General features: G+C 40.2%; 1 pseudogene; it reads left to right on the top strand.

The window, feature by feature from the left end:
- The first annotated feature begins 688 nt into the window (after positions 1–688).
- Positions 689–2,923, top strand: LOC110278662 (uncharacterized; annotated as a pseudogene).
- The last annotated feature ends 4,597 nt before the right edge of the window (positions 2,924–7,520 follow it).

Below are 7,520 nucleotides of genomic sequence, written 5' to 3'. Positions count from 1 at the left end.
CCACCCAGAAGGCTATGGTTCACACGCCTAAATCAGAGGAGGAAGCCCCCAAGCTTGAGCCCAAATCCTTACCTCCTTCTCTGCAATATGTGTTCTTGGGTGAGAATGACTCATATCCAGTAATTATTAGCTCTTCCCTGAAGCCTGAAGAGGAAGAGGTGCTTATTTCAGTACTCAAGAGCCATAAAACAGCTCTTGGATGGACCATTAGTAACTTGAAGGGGATTAGTCCAACCAAGTGTATGCACAAGATCCTCCTTTAAGATGATGCTAAACCAATCGTGCAACCACAAAGGAGAATCAATCCAACCATGAAAGATGTGGTCCAAAAAGAGGTAATGAAACTATGGGAAGCAAGAATTATTTATCCTATTTCTGACAGTCCTTGGGTAAGTCCTGTGCAGGTAGTTCCCAACAAAAGAGGGATGACAGTGATCAAAAATGAAAAGAATGAGCTTATTCCCACAAGAACCGTCAGAGGATGGAGAATGTGTATAGACTACAGGAGGCTCAACACTACTACAAGGAAGGATCATTTCCCCTACCTTTCATTGATCAGATGCTTGAGAGGTTAGCTGGTCATGCATTTTATTGTTTTCTAGATGGATATTCTGAATATAATCAAATTGCAGTGGACCCTCAAGATCAAGAGAAGATAGCATTCACATGCCCCTTTGGAGTATTTGCCTACAGAAGAATGCCTTTTGGACTTTGCAATGCTCCAACAACTTTTCAGAGGTGTATGCTTTCAATTTTTTCTGATATGATTGAAAAGTTTATTGAGGTATTTATGGATGACTTTTCTGAATCCTGCCTTAATCATTTATCTCTTGTCTTGAAACGGTGTCAAGAATCAAACCTTGTTTTAAATTGGGAAAAATGTCATTTTATGGTTACTGAAGGTATTGTTCTTGGACACCGGATTTCAAGTAAGGGAATTGAGGTTGATAGAGCAAAGGTGGAGGTAATTGAAAAATTACCACCATTCACTAATGTTAAGGCAGTCAGGAGTTTCTTGGGTCATGTAGGATTTTATAGAAGATTTATAAAGGATTTTTCTAAAATTGCTAAACCTCTAAGCAACCTCTTGGTTGCTGATATTCCTTTTGTCTTTGATTCTGATTGTTTGCATGCTTTTGAAACTCTGAAAGCAAACCTTACCTCTGCTCCCATTATAGCTCCCCCTGACTGGGATCTACCATTTGAATTAATGTGTGATGCTAGTGACTTTGCTATAGGAGCTGTTTTAGGACAGAGGCATGGTAATCTTGTACATGTCATTTAATATGCCAATCGTGTGTTAAATGATACCCAAAAGAATTATACAACTACAGAAAAGGAATTATTAGCTGTTGTGTATGCTGTTGATAAGTTTAGATCCTATTTACTTGGTTCTAAGGTTATTATTTATACTGATCATGCTGCTTTGAAGTACCTTCTAACCAAACAGGATTCTAAACCAAGATTAATCAGATGGGTGTTGCTCCTTCAGGAGTTTGATATTGAGATAAAAGACAGGAAAGGGTCAGAGAATCAAGTAGCTGACCATCTTTCCAGAATTGAGCCTGAAGCAGGAGTACAACCAACAACAGCTGTGACTGAGACATTTCCAGATGAGCAATTGTTCCTCATTCAGTAGGCACCATGGTTTGCAGACATTTCAAATTATAAAGCCATGAATTTTATCCCAAGGGAGTACAGTAGGCAACAAGTGAAGAAGCTATTGACTGATGCAAAGCACTACATTTGGGAAGAACCATACCTTTTTAAAAGCTGTTCAGATGGAATCATCCGGAGGTGTGTCCCAGATGAAGAAAAACAGCAAATTCTTTGGCACTGTCATGGTTCTGAGTATGGAGGCCACTTTGGTGGTGAAAGGACAACTACAAAGGTCCTTCAGAGTGGATTTTACTGGCCGACTCTCTTCAGGGACTCAAGAGCATTTGTAAAGCACTGTGGCAGATGTGAAAAAGCTGCAAATCTCCCTGCAAACCATGAAATGCCACAGCAGGGGATTCTTGAGGTTGAGTTGTTTGATGTGTGGTGTATTGATTTCATGGGACCTTTCCCACCCTCACATTCAAACAACTATATTCTAGTGGCAGTTGACTATGTGTCCAAGTGGGTGGAAGCCGTGGCTTTGCCCACCAATGATGCCAGAGTGGTAATGAGCTTTCTTCAGAGATATATCTTTAGCCAGTTTGGTGTCCTAAGGACACTCATTAGTGATGGAGGAAGCCATTTCTGCAACAGACAGTTGGACTCTCTTCTGCAGAGATATGGAGTCCGTCATAAAGTGGCAACCCCCTATCACCCTCAGGCAAGTGGACAGGTTGAAGTTTCCAATAGGGAACTTAAGAGGATTCTAGAGAAGACTGTCAGTATTTCAAGAAAGGATTGGTCTAAGAAGCTTGATGATGCTCTCTGGGCATACCGGACAGCATACAAGACTCCTATTGGCATGTCCCCTTACCAGTTGGTCTATGGCAAAGCCTGTCACTTGCTAGTTGAACTGGAGCATAAAGCTTACTAGGCAATCAGATACCTGAACCTTACTTCAGAAGCTGCAGGAATTAAGCGAATGCTTCCGTTGAATGAGCTTGACAAATTCAGATACTCAGCCTATGAGAATGCCAAGCTCTATAAGGAGAGAAATAAGCTATTGCATGACAAGAAGATAGCCATCAGAGTCTTTGAACCAGGACAGAGAGTGCTTCTGTATAATTCAAGGCTCAAATTCTTTCCCGGGAAATTGAAATCTCGGTGGTCAGGACCATTTGTGGTTACCAGAGCTTCACCGTATGGTCATGTGGAAATACAGGAAGATAATTCTGACAGGAAATTTACAGTGAATGGCCAGAGGTTGAAGCACTATCTTGGAGGCAAGATTGATCGCCAGAGGTCCACTCATCTGCTGAATTAGTAGAACTGACCGTCAAGCTAGTGACGATAAAGAAGCGCTTGTCGGGAGGCAACCCACTGATTTCGTATCGTTAGTTCTTTTTCGTAGTAGTAGTTTCGTACTTGTTTGATGTTTACTAAGTTCTCACTAATTTTCTGATCATGCAGCTATTTTATCTCGGGAACCGAACACCGCAAGCTATATATATTTCCCAAAAAAAAGAGAGGAGGCACACGACGCGCAAGCGTCATTGACACGAACGCGTCAATCATGTGTGCGTACAAAATGAAAATTTGACAGGGAGTTGAGCGGGAATGGCACTGGAACCAAGCCTTTAGCACAAACAACCCACGCGTTCACGTACCTCACGCGTGCGCGTCGTTTGCGATTTTCACCACTCATGCGGACGCGTCCCCAACGCGTATGCGTGACCTGCAATTTTGACATAAAAGTGTGATCAGGCAGAGAGTTGTTCTGGCTTGGGGCAGGAAGTGTGCTAAAAGCACAAGTTAGAGCACGCGGCTGCGTGACTGACGCGTTCGCGTCAGTCGCCCATATAGCAATCGACGCGAGCGCGTGCATGATGCGAACGCGTCGTATGAATAATTGGCTCCCAAGCCATGTGAACAGAGAGTCGCGCGGGCACGCGACTGGCTTCGCGCAAATTGCACAAAAACCAGGGCACGCGGACGTGTGCCTGACGCTAGCGCGTCATTATGAAGAATGCGCGACGTACGCGAATGCGTGACCCACGCGTCCGCGTCACTCGCACGCGTCGTTTGCACCGCCCAGTTTTCTTTCTCTCTCTCCCAATCCTAATTCTCTCTTATTCATTTATCTTTTTATTTTTCTCTCCTCATAATATTCGTCTCTTCTATTTTCAGTTCTTCTTTGCTTGTGGACAAGCAAACCTTTAAGTTTGGTGTTGTTGGACGCTGCGCTTATTGGTTTTCTGGCACAAAAGGGAGGCGAATCATCTTCATTAAGGAGCATAACTTGAAGAATAATGCGACCGCTAGGATAACTAAGGTGGTTGAGTTCCTTTCATTTTTATCCCTCCACTCTTTTTCTATGTTATGTTCCGGCTGCTATTTTGTTTTGTTTGTTGCATGATCCTTTATTAGTTAGAATCCTAGGACTAGTTTAGTTTCCTTTTTTTATGCTGAAAAGATGTTTCATGTACCACTCACTGAACTTGAATCCAAAAAGAAAAGAAAAAGAAGTGATGTATTGCATGAGAAATTGAGTTAATTCTAAGAATAGTCTTATTACTTAAATGTGGTGGTTTTTTCTGTAATTTTTGAATGCATGATATAAGCAGTGCATATTTGAATTTGAATCAAGAGATGTTGATGTATAAGGAATAGGAATTTAGAGAATTATTATGACTTCTCTGAAATAAACAAAAATTTAATCCTTGAAGCAAAAGAAACAGCAAAAGAAAAAAATAATAATAAAAGCAAGGTCCAAGGCTCTGAGCATCAATGACTAGGGAGGTCAGACATGATTATAAGCTCAAAGAGTTATTTCCCTAGTCACATGCTTGTGGTGTGATTGTGTCAAGTAGTCTTTGAAATAGAACGCTTAGAGTCGAGACCAAGTGCGCTTAATAGAGTATGCCAAAGACTATGAGCACCACTGTCTAGGAGTAAGTGAAAGAAAAATCAGAACTCAAAGGGAGTTCCCCAGTTAAGTGCTTGTGGTGTTTTTGTGTCAAGTATCTCATGAGACAAAACATTTAAAGTCACGGCTAGACTCAAGGTGCAAAGCACCAAAGAAAAATTAAAGTAAATGTTGCTGTGTTCAAGGACTAAACTGAAATGTAAAGATCAGAGAATTCATAATATTATCCGGATTCTAATTCCGAATGACATTAACATTCTTCTGATTCAAAGGAGAGTGAGATGCCAAACCTATTCAGGATTACAGTTATAAATCCCACTATAAAAAGAGACATGAGCTTAACCAAATTCTCATTCTCATGCAAATTCACATCATAAGCTTATATTAGTTTTGGTTGCTTGAGGACAAGCAACAGTTTAAGTTTGGTGTTCTGATGCGTGAGCATCTTGTCTATCTTTTCCTAGTGAATTTGCACTTAAATTGTTGAGTTTAATTAAGAATTAATTATATTTTAGCAACTATGGATGCTATTTTGAGTTTTGGGTAATTTTATTTATATTAGGCAGCATTCGGCGGAATTTGACGGAATTTCTGTAACACAAGAATCAAAGGAGATGGCTGCAAAGAGCGACGTGCACGCGTGCCTGACGCGTATGCGTGATTCGAAGATTTGCTCAGCGACGCGTTCGCGTGATCGACGCGTCCGCATGACTTGCAAAGAAAACCAGCGACACGTACACGTGACTGACGCGTACGCGTGACATGCGCCACGTGCAGAAAATGTAGAAAATGCTAAGGGGTGATTTCTGGGCCCCATTTTAGCAACCAAGATAGGCGCAGATCCAGTGAAGCCAAGTGGTCCCCACGCTACAAGACACGGAGCTGTTAATTAATTCGAATTTAAATTCAAATCTTATCTTTTAGGAAAAGATATTATTTTTAAATTTAGATAATTAGATTTTAAATCTATTAGGATTAGTTATAAATAGGAACTCTGTACATCTAAACAAGTACACAATAGTTTACCCAAAATCCTAGTTTTCTATTCTGAACTATGAGCAACTAATCCTCCACTGTTAAAGTTAGGAGCTCTGTCTATTTGTATGGATTTATTATTTTGATCTTTCTAATCTAATCCATGTTTAGATTTATATTTCAATAATTGTTTTCACTCTTTACTTAATGAATATGGGTGGAACAAAAGTATGTCCCATGTTCTAATTGAGTTCTTGTAGAACTTGGAAAAACTCTTTACTTGAACAACAACTTGAAAACATATTATACTGAATTTCTAATTGTTTGTATTTAACGGGATACGTGACATATAATCCCTTTATTTTTGGATAATTAGAATTCTTTTGGCATATAAACTAGAAATTGATCATCACCCTTTAATTGGAATTAATTGACCAAGGAATTGGCAGTTAATGAATTTTAGAGGAGACTAGGAAGGTATAAGGAATTAGGGTCTAATCACATATAGTTTGCCATGAAATTATATCTTGCATGATTAAATTAGTTAGTAATAAAAGTTAATCCGGAAAATAGATAACTCTGAAATCTTAACTGCTTTCTCAAATATTTTATTCCCAATTCATCGCTGTTTGCTTTCTGAAATTTCTAATTTACTGTTTAATGCTCTTTGAACACCAAAACACTCTTTTCTGTTTGTCTAACTAATCCTATCAAACACTATTGTTGCTTGATCCATCAATCCTCATGGGATCGACCCTTACTCACGTAAGGTATTACTTGGTACGACCCGATGCACTTGCCGGTTAGTAGTGTGGGTTGTAAAATACCGCATCAGTGCACTGGGCCGTCCAAGTAATCAACCTTACATGAGTAAGGGTCGATCCCACGGAGATTGTTGGTTTGAAGCAAGCTATGGTCATCTTGTAAATCTCAGTCAGGCGGATTCTAATGGTTATAATGGTTTTCAAATGTAAATATAAATAAAGCATAAAATAAAGATAGAGATACTTATGTAATTCACTGGTAGGAATTTCAGATAAGCGCATGAAGATACTGTGTTTCTTCTGAATCTCTGCTTTCCTATTGCTTTCATCCAATCATTCTTACTCCTTTCCATGGCAAGCTGTATGTCGGGGGATCACCGTTGTCAATGGCTACCGTCTGTCCTCTCAGTGAAAATGATCCAGGTGCGCTGTCACCACACGGCTAATCATCTGTCTATTCTTGATCATGCAGGAATAGGATTTACTATCCTTTTGCGTCTGTCACCACACCCTACAGTCTCGAGTTTGAAGCTCGTCACAGTCATTCAATCCCTGAATCCTACTCGGAATACCACAGACAATGTTTAGACTTTCCAGATTTTCAAGAATGCTGACAATGGATTCTAGCTTATACCACAAAGATTCTGATTAAGGAATCCAAGATATTCATTCAAGCTTATTTGCATGTAGAACAAAAGTGGTTGTCAGGTGGTGGACGAAATTGTGATCACATTATATGTTCTTTGGATTTTGAATGAAAGCTTATTTATGGCACTCGTTGAATTCACAATCTCGTTCAACTAACCAGCAAGTGTACTGGGTCGTCCAAGTAATAACCTTACGTGAGTAAGGGTCGAATCCACAGAGATTGTTGGTATGAAGCAAGCTATGGTCACCTTGCAAATCTCAGTTAGGCAGATTAAAATAGTTTATGGGTTTTTGAAAATAGAAATAATGAAAGGGATAAAGATACTTATGCAGATTCATTGGTGGGAATTTCAGATAAGCGGATGGAGATGCTGTAGAGCTCTTGGACGCCTGCTCTCCTACTCCTTCTACTCAATCCTTCTTACTCCTTTCCATGGCAAGCTTTGTATAGGGGTTCACCATCAACTGTGGCTACTTTCATTCCTCACGGGGAAATAACCTGTGCGGCTGTCACTCGCACAGCTAACCAGTCTGGAGGCATCACCCATGGCTGATGGCTACATCCCATCCTCGCAGTGAAAACTATGCTAACGCACTTGTCACAGTAC

The sequence above is a fragment of the Arachis duranensis genome, chromosome 3 (genome assembly GCF_000817695.3).
Source record: "Arachis duranensis cultivar V14167 chromosome 3, aradu.V14167.gnm2.J7QH, whole genome shotgun sequence".
Classification (NCBI taxonomy): domain Eukaryota; kingdom Viridiplantae; phylum Streptophyta; class Magnoliopsida; order Fabales; family Fabaceae; genus Arachis; species Arachis duranensis.
Note: the sequence above shows the minus strand (reverse complement) of the source record. Positions and strands in the feature narration are given on the sequence as shown.